The sequence below is a fragment of the Camelus dromedarius genome, chromosome X, assembly GCF_036321535.1.
Source record: "Camelus dromedarius isolate mCamDro1 chromosome X, mCamDro1.pat, whole genome shotgun sequence".
NCBI classification, from domain to species: Eukaryota; Metazoa; Chordata; class Mammalia; order Artiodactyla; family Camelidae; genus Camelus; species Camelus dromedarius.
In genome coordinates this window covers 11311515-11329453 of record NC_087472.1, presented here as the reverse complement: position 1 = coordinate 11329453, position 17939 = coordinate 11311515, and the positions used below count along the sequence as shown (strand labels likewise).

The following is a 17939-nucleotide window of genomic DNA, read 5'->3' as shown; positions in this document are numbered from 1 at the left end:
GGCTTCACCTCACTGCCAAACATTTTAATTAAGACCACCAGAAAGTTTAATGACCAGCCTTTGAACATTTCTGCCTGGACACTGGAACTCTCTGTCGAGCCAATCTAGAAAGGGAAAGTTACACATAAGAAAGGTAGAAATTACTTCCAAAATTTTATCTCCCACCAACTACTTATTTCATGAACTCTCTTTGAAGCTAAGTAATCACATTTGTTGATACTAATTCTGGGGACAAAGGTGGTCATTAAACATTTAGTTTTTGAGTGTTTACCAGGTCAGTGAAGTTTAGAGAGCCAGATCAGGCCCAAGGCCCAGTGGTCTTATGCAAAGAGAACAGGGCAAAAAGCAAAATTGATTTCTGGACACTGACACAATATCCAATGGTAATCTCTGGGAAAACATATCCCTAAATTCTATTTTTCATCACAAAATAGAAATAAGCCCTACCCTCATTAAGGTGGAAATTAAATTAGAAGATGTGGTCAAAGTGCTCTGAAAATAGCAATATGTAAAATGCTGTATTTTCATTTAAAAATTTGCTAAGAGGGTAGATCTCAAGTTAAGAGTTCTTACACACACACACAAATAAATATGAGGGCAGGAGGAGACTTGGAGATGATGGATATGCATATGATCCTGATTGTGGTGATGGTTTCAGGGGTATATGCATCTGTTCAAACCCATCAACTGTTTACATTAAATATGGGCAATATTCTGTATAACAATCACACCTCAATAAAGCTGTTAAAGAAAAAAAAAGACTAGCGACTACCAATTCTGATTTGCAACAAGGGATGGTATGATATTAACCAAAAATTTTCAAAATACAATTCATTTTCCTTTACTTTCATCTGTCAAGCAGCACTTTTCAGTTGAAAGGTTACTGCTGGGAAATCAACTAATAATGAGAATCAATTCCCAGAAGGCTATGGGTTGCTGCAGCTGAAGCCAACAGCCCTCCTAAGGTCCTGGACACTAGACAGGTCATTTGATGATGGCCTGATGGCCTTTCTCAGACTCGGTCTTTTTTCTCATTGCTACCTCCTGACTTGACTGACGAAACACAGAAGCTCTTAGGCCCTACTTGTGATAACCAAAATAACCTTACCAAAAAAAGAAATCATTACCTCCAAACAGCATGAAGTGGTTTGTGTCAGAGAAGAGAGTTTCAATGACTCAGAAACTGTCAGATCTGCGTGAGCTAAGGGACTAAAGCTATCAATGGTTGGTTGCCCGTGTGAAATGAAAATGGCATCTCCAGTCCTCTGGGCTGAGACACCCACTTCCAGACCACACACACAGACACACATGCACACACTCAATTCCAGAGCCCAAAGGATTTAGCAGTAAACGTTTTAAATCAAATTTGCAAGCTGATTTAGTAAATTGGTGTTGCTTTGACTTAGAAAGGAGGTGAGTAAAAAACAGAGGAAACTTAAGTCCATTTTTTATAAAAAGAAACTTGCTCTAGGCTATTTTGGCAAAAGAACTGAACAGACAACTACAGAAATCATTTTCCAAACCCAAATTAATTATTTCCAGTTGTAAAGTGCTTAATGGTAGGAAATCAATAATGATGATAGTAGTGAGCACCATTATATTGAACACATTCTATGTGCAAGGTACTTTACATGTATTATCTGTGTTTCTCATGACAACCCAGGTTAATAGTCTACATTTCATATTTTTAAAAAATGAGTCAGAGACAAATGTGCCACAAATCAAGTAAATGGCAGAGCTGAGAAGCAAATCATGATATCTAAAAAGCCCCGATTTTGAGATGGCAATGAAAGGTGTATGAATGAAAAGTATTGCCAGCCATATCAGTTAACAATGATGCTGCCATCAAGCCATTAGCCACTACTGCCACACACCCCCCCACCCCTTCCAGTGAGGGGAGGGAACTTAGGATGGAGACAGCCTCTGCTGCCACCCCCAACCATGCACCCAAAGGGAAATCAGGATGTGGGAGAACAGGAACCTGGCCCTAGATAGCTAGGTGCACATCAAAGGCATGATTTCAATGAGCCCAGACCTTTGCACCTTCCCACACATAGAAAATCACTAAATTCCTTAATTTGAGATATCTGGTTTTCTTTAAATAACAGTAATCTCTTAATGTTCTGACTACCTGATCTTTGTTGTAAAAACTCAACATCCTGGCTCCTCCCATCACTTTGGAACAGTCTCCTAGAGCGATCTGACAGGCTCCAGTCCTTAGAAAGTCTGCCGAATAAAACATAACTCTCAACTTATAGGTTGTGCATTGTATTTCAGTCCACAGGTGGTAAAACATTTCTCCCTTTCCTAATCTCAATCTCTCCTCCACCCTCCCCGTCGTCTTCTGTTCCATCCCCTACACCTCGCCACATGCACGCAAGGTCATTCCCAGAGAGGGGCATTAAAAATCTAGTGGACTGATCATGGGTTTTTACCAAAATAAACCTGCACTTAAATTCTGATGGTGCCATTTACTAGCTCCAAGACTTCAGTGGTACAAATTACTTGTTGGACCTCAATTTCCTATTAAGATTAAATTAAATAAACACACACATTGCCTAGTACAAAGACACTCACTTATTGTTGCCTTTCCTTTCACTCTCTCGATAACCTAAAGACCAAATGAAGATGAAGAAAAGCGCTCTACCTGTACTGTATCATAGGCAAGGTTAGCACTTCCCTTAACAAGGATGGAAGTGGTTCTAGTGACCTATAAAACACAAATATAGTTAAGGAATTCCCAACAACTTTGCAGCACCTAACCACGATTTTTATTCATAAAATATAAGAGAATAATATGAAATAGTCATATGGGATTAGCCTAGGAATGCAAGGTTGGTTCAACATTCTTAACTCAAACAGTGCCATTCATAATATCAACAGCCCAAGGAAGAAAATTCATCACTATTCGTACAGATGCAGAAAAAGTGTGATATTCATTCAACAGCCATTCATGATTTTTAAAAATACTCAGTTAACTAGAAATAGAAGCTTCGTCAGCCTGAAAAAGAGTATCTATGAAAAACCTACAGCTAACTCATACTCAATGGTGAAAAATTGAATGATTCTGCCCTAAGATCAGGAACAAGGCAAGGAGGAATCTGCTCTTACCATTTCCATTCATCAGCATGCTGGATGGAAGTCTTGGCTAATGCAGTAAGGTACAGAAAATAATAAAAATAGAAAAAATTGGAGAGGAGAAAAAAATTGTCTTTATTCATAGAAAATATAATTATCTAAGTAGACAATTCAAAAGAATCTATAAAAAACTACTAAATAATAAGTGACTTTAACAAGGATAGAAAATAAAAGATAATCATAGAAAAATAAGTTTTATTTTTATATACAGCAGTGAACAAGGGGCTGAAATTTTTATAAGCTCCATTTGTAGTAGCACCAATAAATAGGCAATACTCAGGAATCAATCTAACAAAGTACTATAAGACTTACATGTTGAAAATTACCAAAAACAAACAAACAAACAAACAAAACCAGTGAGAAAAATCAAAGACATAAGTAATTGAACTGGTAATACTGTGTTCATGGATCAGAGGACTCAATATCACCAATATTGCAATTCTCCCTCAAAATAATTTATAGATTCAATTCAATCTCAATTCAGCATTTAATTCAATGTTCAATAAGATCTAAGCATGCCTTTTTTTAAGAAATTTACAAGGTGATTCTAACAGTTATATGGAAAAATAAAAAATGTAAGATAACCAAGGCAATTTTGAAAAAGAAAAAGCTGGAGGACTCAAACCAACCAACTTTGAGACTTACTATAAAGGTACACTACTTAGGATACTGAGATATTGACAAAAGAATAAACATATGATCATTGGAATAGAAACTGATGCATACGTATAGAGGCACACCTCAGAGAATACTGTGGGTTTGATTCCAGACCAATGCAATAAAGCGAGTATTGCAATAAAGCAAGTCACATCAATTTTTTAATTGCTCAGTGCATATGTAAAAGTTACATTTACATTATACTGTAGTCTATTCAGTGTACAATAGCATTATTTCTAAAGAACCAATGTACATACCTTGATTAAAAACTACCTTTATTTTTATTGCTAAGAAACACTAACCATCATCTGAGCCTTCAGCGAGTGGTAATCTTTTTGCTGGTGGAGTTTAAAATACTATAAAAATTACCAAAGTGTGACACAGAGACATGAAGTGAGCAAATGCTGTTGGAAAAATGGCACTGATAGACTTACTCGACACAGGGTTGCCACAAACCTTCAATTCATAAAAAACACAGTATCTGTGAAGCACAATAAAGTGATGTACAATAAAACAAGGTCTGCCTGTATATGATAAATTGACTTTCGACAAAGATATGAACTTAATTCAATAGACAAAGGATAGCCTTTTTGTCTTTTAACAAATGATGCTAGAACAATGGGACATATCTATATTAAAAAAAATGAACGTCAACCCAAACCTCACCCTATACATATAACTTGAAATGGATCATAGACTGAAACATAAAACCTAATGCTACAAAATACCTAGAAAAAAAACAGAAGCAAGTCTTCATGATCCTAGATCTGGTAACTATTTCTTAAATAGGACAGAAGCATGAACCATAAAAGAAAAAATTGATAAATTGCATTTCATCACAATTTAAAACTTTTGCTCTTTGAAAGATAGTAAGAAAATTTAAAAATAAATAGAAAGACAAGCCACAGACTGGAATAAAAAATGGTACAGTCATTTTGAAAAACAGTTTGACAATTTCATATAAAGTTAAACACACATCATAAAATCCAGCCATTCCACTCCTTGGTATTTACCTAAGAGAAATAAAAGTGAATGTCTACACAAAATCTACAATACAAATATTTACAGCAACTTTATTTATAACTACCAAAAACTTTAAACTATCCAAATGTTCATCAATTGGTGAATGGATAAACAGATTGTTGTACCTTCATATAGTGTAAATCTACTCAGCAACAGAAGGCAGTAAACTACTGATAAATTCAACGACATAGATGACTCAAAAGCATTATGTTAAGCAAAATAAGCTAGACTTGAAAAACTACATATTTTGATCTCATTTATATGAAATGCAGGAAATGACAAAATATAGAGACAGAAATCAGAGCAATTGTTGCCAGGGTTTGGCAATATAGGGAGGAGACTGACTACAAAGTAGCATGAGGGAACACCTTGGGTGATAGAAAATTCCTTTACATGATTTCAGTGGTGGCCACACACTAATTTTGTCAAAATTCATACATTTGTATATGTCTAAAAAGGGTGAATTTTACCATATGTAAATTATGCCTCAATAACTCTAAGGAAAAATGCCTACCATCTCAGAAATGGCCAACTATTTTAGGCAGAGATCTATATCTTATCAGAACTCAAAGTGCTGAGTTTTGATTTTAAGATCCGATTAAAGAACAGGAAGACAGGGAGGGCAAAGTTCATGACAGTTTTGTGTGTCTTGCACTATTCAATGACATAATTGTGTAAAAAAGGGCTCTAGTAAGGTGATAAATGTATAATTTAGGACCAAAATACCCTATTTGCTATTCATTTGAAACAGATCAACTTAAAATGATAAATGGCCACTGTCCTTACCAGTGGTTTGAGTTTCTGGCTGACTCATTCAAAGGATTGCTTAATAAGATAGGAACTTGTTCAAGTACTAATTGTCCTTACTTTATAACCGTTCTGATTTACCAGAGCAGGAAAGGAAAGAAGCATTTTCACTGTGTAATTGCTTTCTTTTGATTATAGTTTTGAAGAGACACAGTAGAAACTTATCTTGGCAGCAGGGGCTACAGGGTGGGAGGTGAAGAGTTGTCCAAACCCCTACAAAGGGCCTTTCTCCCTGTTTGGCAGTGATAGCTGCAGGTAGGTGTCTAGTAGTGGATAAGTCAGCGAGCATGGTCCTAGGTTGGCAAGGAACCATGGTCAAAACAGTGGTAGGTATCTTTTAAGTAGCATTCTCAGTGCTCCAAGAGAGACCTAAAGTGAAAAACAGACTACAGAAGACTTGTCTTCATTTCTTTGCTCATTTACTTACCCATTCATCCAACAAATATTTATTGACTGCCCATTCGACGCCAGTCTCTGTGTGAAGGTTGAAGACATAGAGACAGCCTGGTCTAGAGTAGTTTATAATCTTTTGGTGGCAGGGATGGGAGTGTGTAAGGTGCAATAGAAGCCAACGGGTCGGAGTACACCTTAAGGGAAAAGCAAAGTTAGAAGTGTGATTTATTCCTCCTTATGTACCATTTTTCCATCAGGCTTTCAGTGCCCCAGAGTTCACCATGAAGACAAGACTGGCAGTCATTCTAGAACAACATATGCAATGGAAGTGTGAGTAAGTACAATGTAGCCACAAAACTGCATGATGTTCTGGGGGTACTGAAAGCCTGATGAAAAACAGTGTATATGAGACTGGAGGGGTCGAGGGCTTTATAAGTTGTGCCAAAGAGTTAGATGTCAGTTTGTGGGGTAGCCTATTAACAAAGGAGAAACAAACCAAGATTTGCATTTAGAAAGATGATTCCAAGGGCAAGTCAAGTACAGACAGAGGCAGAGAGGAGAGTCCCCTCTCTCTTTACTGAGTAGCTGAAAAGGCGGTGGTAGACCAGAAAGTTGGTGTTAACTGGAGTGGCAGAAAAAGCTCCTCCATGAAATCAACCTTTAGTCATGCAGAAGAAACGATCCATTCTCTTACCCACTGCATGTCTCTAGCCAGCAACTGTGTTTACTTCTCTACCTCCCACTAGAGTAGCAGCTCCTCAAGGACAGGAATGGTCTCTCTCTCACATACACACATATCCCCAGTGTCTGGTTAAAAGCAGATGTTCAGTAACTGTGTTGACTGAAAAAAATGAGTGAATTAAATAAATGAACGGATTGATAGTTCTGGGCCCAAGAAACCAGTAGAAAGCTGTTAAAAAATGTGACTGATGGGTTATTTTGGGATTTGGTAAGCTACCGATCACAGGGAAAGTTGAACTAGGTGTCTTTGAAAGTCTCTTCCAATGTTAAGATTTTATGATTTGAGGCCACTCCCTGTGAAAGTAACAAGTGGCTAAAAGGGGTACATGTGAGATTTGCTCTAAGGAAAGACCGAAAAAAAAAAAAAAAAAGAATCCAATAAAAAAAGTCAAGGAGTGAGTTTATAGTATCAGGAAATAACAAATTAAGGCAACTAAAAGCTGACAGATTTTTATAAAGAGAATGGAAATCAGTGATTGTCGTAATTAAGCTTCTGAAGGCAGGCAGCGTGGCAGATCAAGCCCTGTAGACTACACAGACCCCTTTATATTGGAGGAAGGGAATGTCAGGTGCTTGGAGATGTACCCAGAAGCAAGCTCTGAGAGGAAACCCAAGTAGGCAAGAGCGCACAATTGGAAAAGAGTGGGCAGCAACAGGCAGAGGTCCAGGTAGGTGATCAGTGAGCATCAGGATACTCGGCAAGGAGAAAGCAGACAGAACACGGCAACAGGTATACCTGGTAGAAAGCAATTAGTCAGTGAGCGTCAATGACATCAACAATGCTTAGCAAAGCCCCAACGACAGGCATGGGTCCGAGCAGAGTGCAAGTTCCTGAGAGGCCAGGCTACAAGAACGCACATTTTTACCCCTGGAGCAACTGAGATACCAACCACTGTACCCAGACATGGATGGACTTGGAGGGCATTACGGTAAGTGAAATAAGTTAGAGAAAGGTAAATACTGTATGATATCACTTATATGTGGAATCTAAAAAATACAACAAACTAGTGAACATAACAAAAAAGCAGCAGACTCACAGATATAGAGAACAGACTAGTGGTTACACTGCGGAGAGGGAAGAGGGAAGGAGCAAATTAGGGGTAGGGGATTAAGAGGTGCAAACTATTATGTATAAAATAAGCTACAAGGATATACTGTACAACACAGGGAATGTAGCCAATATTTTACAATAACTATATATGGAGTATAACCTTTAAAAACTGAATCACTGGAGAGGGTACAGCTCATTGGTGGAGTGTGTGCTTAGCATGCATGAGGTCCTAGATTTAATCCCCAGTCCTTCCATTAAAAATAAGTAATACTAATTACCCTCTCCCCAAAATATTATGAATCACTATATTGCACAGCAAGGAAAAATCCATATCCCCCATATAAGAGGGGATAGCTTGGGGTCACAGTCTGCTGATAACTTTTTATATTATACTTATTGATATGTTAATAATACATTCTATGCATATTATGTAAGTATATAATACACTTATTATAAGTATATAGTTATACTTTTTCATAGTTAAATGGATATACCATTTTAAACAAGCCTAAACCACTCTAGTTTAATTGGAAGCCTAATACTGAGAAACAGACAAAATCAAATGTCCCATAACATTAAAGAAAACAGGTTTGACTGTTTCCCAGCTTAGTTTTTGCTTGAGATACATGCTGTAGCAAAAGTCCTCTTCTTCCTGAGAGGCTGATCCACCATGAAAGAATAATTCAGGGTGGGTTTTTGGGGATTATTTTGTTTTTGGTGTGTTTGTGTTTTGAGGGGGTGTGGCTTTAAGGAATGAGAGCCTCATTTTTAAAAATAATTTAAAAAAATCAAGTGAAAAAAAAAAAGCTCTGTAGCTCACAAGTATTACCCAGAAATCTATATTTCCTAAAGCACTGTATCACACCATGTAATTGGGAGGACAGCTCATACTGCTATTCTTATTTCCCATTCTGAACTTCAAACATAGATGGTCTTGAGGGGTTTAAGCAATGCTCTGGTCTGTCCATTCTCACTGTGCAGATGAAAATCTCAGGACTACTGACAAAAGTTACATAAAAACTACCCCCAAAATTATACGACTAGTGGCAGAGCCAGTGATAAAACCCAGATGTTTCTGCTCCTTCCATGTTTGCCATGTCATCAAATCTGGTAGAGATGTCTGCTATTAGCAAGCAAAATTGAGTTAAATGCATTCACTCCTAATTTTTAACCCTTCCCACTGAGCTCACACACCGCCCAACAGAAAATCTCTTTCCATCTGCACAGACGTTCCCTGATACATGACAGACTGGAAATCCACTAGGGGTTACACAGTTTAGATTATCCAACTCCAAAGCAAGAGAAAGCCTCAAGCAACACCATCTGATTATGAGATTTTGCTGCTGTGGAGAATTAATCAAATTCATCCTAGAGGCTCATCTGCTGTATGACATACTCATCCCTTGACATCAAAACTATGTAACAAATTTCAACACAAGATGCTCTGGTGACTTCTTTTCCTAGTACTTTCTGATCTTCATCTGTTACTGTGACTAGCGTTTGAAGGAATGTGAATAAGCAGGAGGCTGCTTGATCCCTAGTATGTATATAATCCTTTGTAATTATACGAAAGCTGGAAATATAGGAAGGGTCTCACTTACGGAAATACTCTTCACTGTTTTTTTGTGAATATAAAATAAGTGCAAAGAGAGGTAAGAAAGTCTAATAACTGGGAAATCATGAATAATTGAGAGGCTGTAACATTTGAAGAATGTGATTTAAATTATTCAACAATATCCATCAGTAGTCAAACATAATTTAGTTGAAAAAACCCAGTATATTTAGAAAAGCTAAACAAATATACACTGTACACCAACAACTTGATCTTAACCAACTATTGTTACCTACAAAGTATAGACTATTCCTTAAATATGGTTTATTTATCCAATTAGTAGGAGTGGGCCTTGAAAGAAAAAGCCCTAAAATGTACCTAAAACCATGTTTTCTTTAACTCAAAATAACTTCTGTTTAATAAATAAATGAAATGAATCATATTCCTCTCCAGAATGAGAGGTAGAAAAATCAGTTTAAAAAAACCCCTCTATTTTAAAAAAGAGTAACTTCACAGCAAAGAAACCTGACAAACACTACCCCAGCCAGGAGATCAAGTTGACATCATCAGTGATAAGCCACGTTGATACTATGCATGGTGGATAAGATGTGATGAGAATAGCCCTTCACTTCTCTAGTCTTCCTTCTAAAAAGTCATAATCCACATCTTCTCTTCAGAAAAACATCAAACAAATCTTAATTGAGGGATTTGCTATGAAATCCCTAACCAGTACTCCTCAAAACTGTTAACGTCATCAAAACCAAGGAAAGCTTGAGAAACTGTCACAGTCAAGAGGCGCCTATTGAGACATGACGGTTAATTACGGTACAGTATCCTAGATGGGATCCTGGAACAGAAAAAAGGATATTAGGGACAAACTAAAGAAACACGAATGAAGTATGACTTTAGTTAGTAACAATGTAACACTATTGGTATGGTACATTTGTTACAATTAATGAACCAATATAAGCTAATAATAAAGGAAATTGGGTGTAGGGCACATATGTGAACTCTCTGTACCATCTTTGCAAATTTCCTACAAATCTGAAACTAATCTAAAATGAAAAGTTTACTTAAAAGTTCATTGTAAAATGACTATAATGCAATAAAAAATGTTTAAAAAAAGTTAAAAACAAATTTTAAAAATGAGTACTGGATTCTTTCGTGTGATGAACACATACAACATGTAAGAGATACTAAACAGTGACATTAACAAATTAAGAGTGTAAACCTAAATATTCTTTAGCTCTCCTTTTTGGGCATAGCTCTCAAATTGAGGAAGTCCTCTTAGACCTTATTAGCTAGAACTTAGATTAATAAATGAATGCAGAAAAAAAAATCCCCCAATTTTTTTCTATTTGCCTTATGGTAGATGTATTATCTTCATTTATTTAAAATATGTCTAATTATAATGAGGTATGTTGCTCACTATTTTCTCTACTGAGGAGTCAACCTAGAACCCAAAATTGCTAATAGTATACTAAAGGTTACTTTCAGCAAAAAGTTAACTGTTAACTTTCTGTCTGCCTTTCCTCCTGGAACTATCTTTCTGAGAAGTGCTTTAAGTGTACATTAGGAGCCAAGGACATGAGTTAGAGATGGAGTGGATAAAAGAGTGAGTGGGGCTGCAGGAGACAATGCTCCCAGGGAGCTGACCCTGGTCATCAGTCTTTGAGCAAGTACTGTCACTTGCTTTAATTCCTTCCCCCTCATCCTTTGCTCCCTTTAAATCTGGTGATTTCTAGAAATGAATCTTCTTTATGACATATGCTATATATTATTTGGTTTGAAAAAGCCTTGAGTTTATGTGAAGTAAAGTAATGTTCTTTTTCAAAGCTCTGTTCGTTCTCAAAATACAGAACCTGCAAAAAGCACATGCAGGGTTGTTATCGCTTTGGATCAATAGCTCAGTCACTGCTACGAGATATTAAAAAAGGAGTTAGGAAGACAAGCACATCTTTTGAGCTGCATCTATTCTGGCAAAAGCAGCACAGCAGAGAGGCATAGACATATTAAAAACCATTTTAGCAACGGAGTTCCTGCCAAGCAAAGAAAATTCTGGGCCACTCTATCTACCCAAATGTTTTCATAGAGGTTTTAGCTAGCAGGCAACTACAGGCAAACAGAGGCTTGGAGGCTGAGGAATGAGAGTGGATGCGGGCAATAGCTGGACACAGGAGCATCTGCAAAACCACCTTAGGGGTCCTCTAACTTCCCCAGAACAAATATTCACTAAAATATTCACTTTAATTTCAAATCCTTTCATCAGTTGAATACACTTCACAATTTCAATAAGCATTTGAAACATGTCAGCTGCATAGGCCTGTCTCCTGATTAAAGTAAAACTTAAAAGGAGATACCAAAAAATAATGGAGAAGGTCCCACTCACAAGAAAGATGTTATCTGGGAATCTCACATTTAAAAAACAAACTCTTGGGCTACACTTAGTGACTTGTTTCCAAAGAGTACAGTATGGAAAGGAGGAAAAACATCAGCTTTACAGTGGAGGAATCTGGTAAACACTACTTTAGACAGGTGATTAAGGTCCACACCAACCGTCGTTAAGTCACGTTGATGGTATATACTGTTGATATGGTGTGATGAAAACAGCATTTCACCTCACCAGCCTTCCTCTCAAAACTCAATAGCCCCAGTCTAATAATAAAAAAGATAGACAAATCTCAATTGAAGAACCATTTTACAAAATATCCGATCAGAACTCCTCAAAACTCTCAATATCATCTAAACCAAAGAAGTCGGAGAAACTGTCACAGCCACAAGGAATCTAAGGAGATATGGTAACTGTGATGTGGTATTCTGGATAGGACCCTGTAACAGGAAAATGACATTAATGGGAAACTGAGAAAATGTGAATATTAAGTATGGACTTTAGTTAATAAGAATGCATCAATATTGGTTCATCAGTTGTGACAAATGTACATTACCAGTGCAAGATGTTAATAATATAGGAAACTGCGTGTGTGGTATGAAAACTCTCTGAACTATCCATGCAAATTTTCTGTGAATCTAAAACTATTGTAAAATTAAAACTTTCAAAAAACATTGAAAAAATCTTTTGTTGGTTATCTCTCATCTCCATTAAAATCCTCTGCTTCTAACCAAGTATCAGAAAGAGAATCAATGAGCCTTGGGTACCTGTTGTGTGAGAAAGACACCAGCAATTAATTTCCTATGGAGCACCTAATAGTCACCAGGTGGGAATGGTTTGTCACCATAGTGTCCTTGAGTCAAACATGGAGCGAATTTAAAGTCAATGGCAAAACAGGGGATGAATGATCTTTAACAACGCAGTTAATCCATCAACAAAACAATCTGATGGTGTAGCACAGCCCTGGAATCTAAACATAGCCGAGAATATGCACATCTAAACCTTGTTAATGCTTCAAAGTGCATTAGATATAAATCTAGAAACTATGACAACCTAAGCTTTAGCAAAAATCATTTTGACTCTGTATAATAAACATTTAAAAAATGAAAAACAAAGCAATCCAACACTAGAATCATGGGCACTATCAATTTTATAATCATTTCCTGGAACTGGATGACACTAGATAAAAGTTAGATTCAGAGACAAAGGCTGAAAAATACTATGTAAAGTCCAGGTTTGGGTTGACTGATCAAGCAGACCTTGTTTACATCAGACATCAATTGATAAAATGGGGGGGGGGGCGTCCAGCTGAAACAAAGTTTATTACCACTTACTGTTTATTAGAAACCTTCAAAAGAAGGTTTAAGTTGCAATTCATATTTTACTTAAGTTAACCTTCAGTCAATATTTTTATTGAACATTGGTTCTCAAACATTATTCTGCATCATATCACCTGGACGGTGTGTTACACCAGATTGTCACCTCCCCGACCCAGGACCCCGGCAATTTCTGATGCAGGTCTGTGCATCAGAGGCCTGAGCAGCGCAGTTCTAACAGCTCCCAGGTGACACTGACACTAGTCTTTTGTAAATATTCCAACAACTTTCAAAAACCTATGATCAAATGTAAGCATCTCAATAAAATCTAAAACCAAATTTAAGTGATCTGGAAATTTTCTGCTCTTTTTCTTTAGCAACAAATATTTCTTAAGCATTTAGTGCCCAGCACTGTACCAGACCATGGCTCTGGGCACAGAGCAGTGAGTAAGAGCACAGATGCCCTCTTAAATCCTGTTCTGGAAGAGGAGGCAGCTAATAACTGGCTCCAAGATTCATTATGAATTACAACTGCAGAAAGACCTATTGTAAGAGAACTATAAGGTGCTATGAGACCCTGTGAGACTGAGTGGTCTGACCTGGGGAGGAGGGTGGTCAGGGGATGCTTGAGTTTAGCACTGAAGGAGGAATAAAAATGGGGGCCTTGGGTAAAGGATTCTATAGGCAGGAGCAGCTGTGGAAGGAGCGTAGAGCCCTGAGGCAAGGCCAGCGTGACCACAGTGCACAGCGCAAGGGGCACAGGTCAGAGATGTTGTTACACAGGCCCGCAGAGCTGAAAGGCAGGAGTTGAAATCTTACTCTAAGTGTGAGGGGAGCCACTGAGGGGATTCTCAGCATGAAACTGACTTAAACTAATGTTATGTTTTTTTTAAAAAAAAACAGTCTAGATGGATTTTTTTTTAAGCAGAGATAGATTAAGCATAGCAAGAGTGGACCCCTCAAAACATTCAGGAGGCAGAGTCTTTGGAATTTGTTGATGGACTGAGTAAAGTGGAGTGACAGAGAGGAGGAAAGATTCAAGGGTAACTTCCAAGACTGTATAAAATGCTGTGAGTGATTAGCAGTGCTTTTCCAGTCTGACTTGAGTTTTTCTCTGTGGTGTAGCTTGAGAGGCCAAAAATGTATTTTAGTTGTGCCTAGGAAAAGACTGGACTCATAAAAATACTTAAACAGTAGGATAGCAGATCAAATGCTTCCTTTTCCAAGAAGAGAAAATTCCTTTTGAGAGCATTATGTATTAAGCTCAAAGTTAACCTTATTGTCTCCTTTCACAATTGTGGAAGCAAAGACTGACATGGTTACTCATCTCATTCTGCAGTCTGTGAACAGAATTTTATTTTTACCTTTCTCATGGCATTCATCACTTCCTGCCTTGTATTTTGCCTCATGTATCTATGCATCTTATGTCCTTTCCTAAACTGTGAGTTCTCTAATGAAAGATAATGATCACTAACATAGGAAAAAACCCAAGACAATCATGTACCCACGTCTAGGGGTGTTGGAGGTGGGAAGGGTATTAGAGAAAAATAGGCAAATACAAAATAGGCCAAAAAAATACAATTAAGGAAAATAATGAAGGGTTGGGAACTACTGCTTTCTGGAATCAGAAGGGCAACTAAGCAAGATTTTTGATGACCAAGTATGAACATGAAAATACTTCCACTCTTTTTATATCACCACATCCTCAAAACTGCACTGACAATGGATCACTGAAATTAACCAGAGCTCCAAAGTGAATTCAAATCATAAATAATTTCTACCCTTAGGGAAAAAATACATCCCCCCAAGAAAAAACCCTATAAAACAAGTAGGTCCAACACACCCTGAACTGAGTGTTGCAGAGGGAGCTTAGTCCCTCCTTTCTTAGGGATCCAAGCTTCCCATCCATCAAAGAATACAGACAAAATCTCTCAGACAGATGCTTCAGTCCAGGTCCTAATGTGATACTTCATCAATCCTGCATTCACTAAGGCCTTCTTGTACTGCTTGCTCTAAGTGAAACTGCTATTAATGGTGCCTTTCCACTAAATACTTTCAGATATGGTCTAAGATTCAGGCATGTTAAAGCCTACCCTGTGTTACGGTAACCTCATAACAACTCAGAATGGTATTTCTTGCTCACAGACTTCATTCAGGGCTTTATTCAAGTGGCACCTTCCCAGTGAGGCCTTCCTTTGTCACTCTATTGAAAAATTGCACCCTCTACCACCTGACACTTCTTACCCTCCTTCCCTGTTTTATTTTCCTTTTAACGCTCATCACTAGTGTAACAAGATACTGCAATTATTTATCATGTCTACTGTCTGCTCCCTGTCTACTGGTTGTCCTCTTCAACCTGTTCTTCCTTTCTTCCTGAGCACCTGGCTTTTCAGCTAGGAACTACATTTTCCTATCTCCCTTATGACTAGGGAGCACCATATGACTAAAATTTCGCCAAAGGTATGTGTATAATAGTGATGTGTGTCATTTTCCTAAAGAAGCTTGCCCCTGACCCCTCCTTTCGTCTAGCTGACTAGAACTTGAAAACCAAATGGTGAGGAAAGCAGAACTGCCCACTAGCCTGGGACCCTAGATCTCAGGAAACAGAGGCTGCCTTCTTCCTCTGGGCTATTATGTGCCAGAGAAATAAAGATCCACCTTTTCCTGGCCATTGTATTTTGGAGCTCTTTGTTACACCAGCTTACCCTTTACCCTAACAATACCCTCCCACATTAAAATGTAAGGTCCACGGGGGCAGAGATGCTTGTCTGTTTTGCTCACCAGTGCACCCCTAGCAAGTAGAATAGTGCCTGACACATGGTAGAGCATTCAATAAACGTCCATGAACTGATTAAATAGACGACTTCATTGTTATCACTTGCACATCTTCCAACCACTTTGATGGCTTTAAGAAGTTCAGATTGCAAGATCCAAAATGCTCCTTAGACAGTGCCCCAGAAGTTCCTATACCCCATTCACTGCCACCTTTAGCCTCCCTCACTGAGTCTGCCCTTCAGTCCCCTCACTAGCGACCTTTTCAGCTTCCCAATGTGCCTGGCTCTTGCCCAACTCAGGGCCTCTGACCAAGCTGGTTGTGATATCTATTCCCAAACCCCTCTGCAGAAGTAGTCCCTCATTCCTTCAGTTATCTGATTACATGTCATTCCTCAGATGGAAATTGCTGGCTACCCTATCAAAAACAGGCCCTATTTATGTTATCTCTGTTTCTATTTCATTTTATTCATGAAAATGAGTAATTATAATACATGTTGGCTTATTTTTAAATTGCAAATTAGATGATAAGTCCCATAAGGGCATGAACCACTTTCATTTTTATTTACTACTTGATCCTCTTTGCCTAGCATAGTGCCTGACCAATTATAAGGGAGTCAATAAATGGAGGGCGGGTATAGCTCAGTGGTAGAGCACGTGCTTAGCATGAAATCCTGGGTTCAATCCCTAGGACCTCCATTAAAAAATAAATAAAGAGGTTCAAAACAAAAAAAGAAAGAAATCAATAAATGAACTCCACTAAAGATGCTGAGTGTTTTATTTTTAAATATTTTGAAGTAGACACAAATCAAAGCATATGTAGCTCTACCATAAATGTAGTCTTCAAATGTCCTTGACTACCAGCCTGATAATAATATAAGTTTCTATTTATGAGGATATAAACCAATGCACATTCTGGCATGTTTTTAATTGTTTTCCTAAAAGCATTATCATTCCTCCTTTCCACTATTAGTTTTTAGTTGCTAACGATCAGGTCGAATTTAAATTACTCCTATTTGCATGATGGACCAAGAGCAGCTTTTACCAGAATGTCTCAAATGCAGGTTCATATGGGCAAATGCAATTCAAAATAAATGATGATTATGTTTTGGCGGGATGCCAAATGGCCTCCCAGGACCTCAGACCCAAAGATCAAAGATCCTTTCATCTCTCAGGTCAAGGTTTCAGCTCATCAATTTGCTTGTGGATTATGTAATCTGAGGTGGCTCTCTAGAACTGTGTGGGCACCAGCCAAACCAGGCCCTCCAGAACACTCTGGAGGTATTCAGGAATGCAGACTTTTAAAAATGCTGTTTTTAAAAAATGCTATTTCCTTTGGTATCTTATCTGTGGATATATAAACATACACATAGGATAAAACTGCATAGAACTAAACGCACACACACAAATGAGTACAAGTCTAACTGGAGAAATCTGAATAAGATCAGTGGATATTATCAAAGTCAATACCCTGGTTGTGACATACCACAGTTTTGCAAGATGTTACCATTAGGAGAAACTGGGTAAAGAGTATACGGGATTTATTATTTCTTAAAACTGCATGTGATTTTACAATTATCACAATACAAATCTCAATTAAAAAGTGCTGCTTCAACACAGAAACTCTAGGATGCTGCAGGATTCAACTGGTTACTTTTCTGAAAAAAACAGGAAGGAAGAGGCCAGGGAAATGAGAGAAAGAGAAGTAAAGTAGGAGTGAATATGAAACTTCACAGTGGGAGAGATTACTAAAAGAACACTGCAATCTCTGAAAATACATCCTGTCTACTTCAGATCACAGTTGTTACAGAACACCTAGTTCAACCCCTGCACTTTAAAGTTCTGAAAATAATTTGCCAAATTTAAAAACTTTTAGAAAAAAGAAAAAGGAGACTAGCTTTCCAACTTTGGCATAGGGAAGGATTGCTTAAACAAGACACATAAAGCAGTAACTACAAAGAAAGAAACCAGGGTGGGGAGAGTATAGCTCAGTGGTAGAGTGCATACTTAGCATGTATGAGGTCCTGGGTTCAACCTCCAATACCTAGATTAAATAAATAAACAAACAAACCTAATACCCCCCCGTGCCAAAAAAAAAAG

At 37.8% G+C, this 17939-nt stretch overlaps 1 protein-coding gene and 1 non-coding gene across 7 annotated transcripts in view; one reads left to right on the top strand and one right to left on the bottom strand.

The window, feature by feature from the left end:
- Positions 1-17939, bottom strand: part of ATP11C (ATPase phospholipid transporting 11C) — a 151676-nt gene that overhangs the window by 115206 nt on the left and 18531 nt on the right. The window lies entirely within an intron of this gene.
- On the top strand, positions 2650-2774 carry LOC116151116 (U6atac minor spliceosomal RNA). Its single transcript, XR_004134897.1, has one exon. It is a non-coding gene; the product is annotated as a U6atac minor spliceosomal RNA (small nuclear RNA).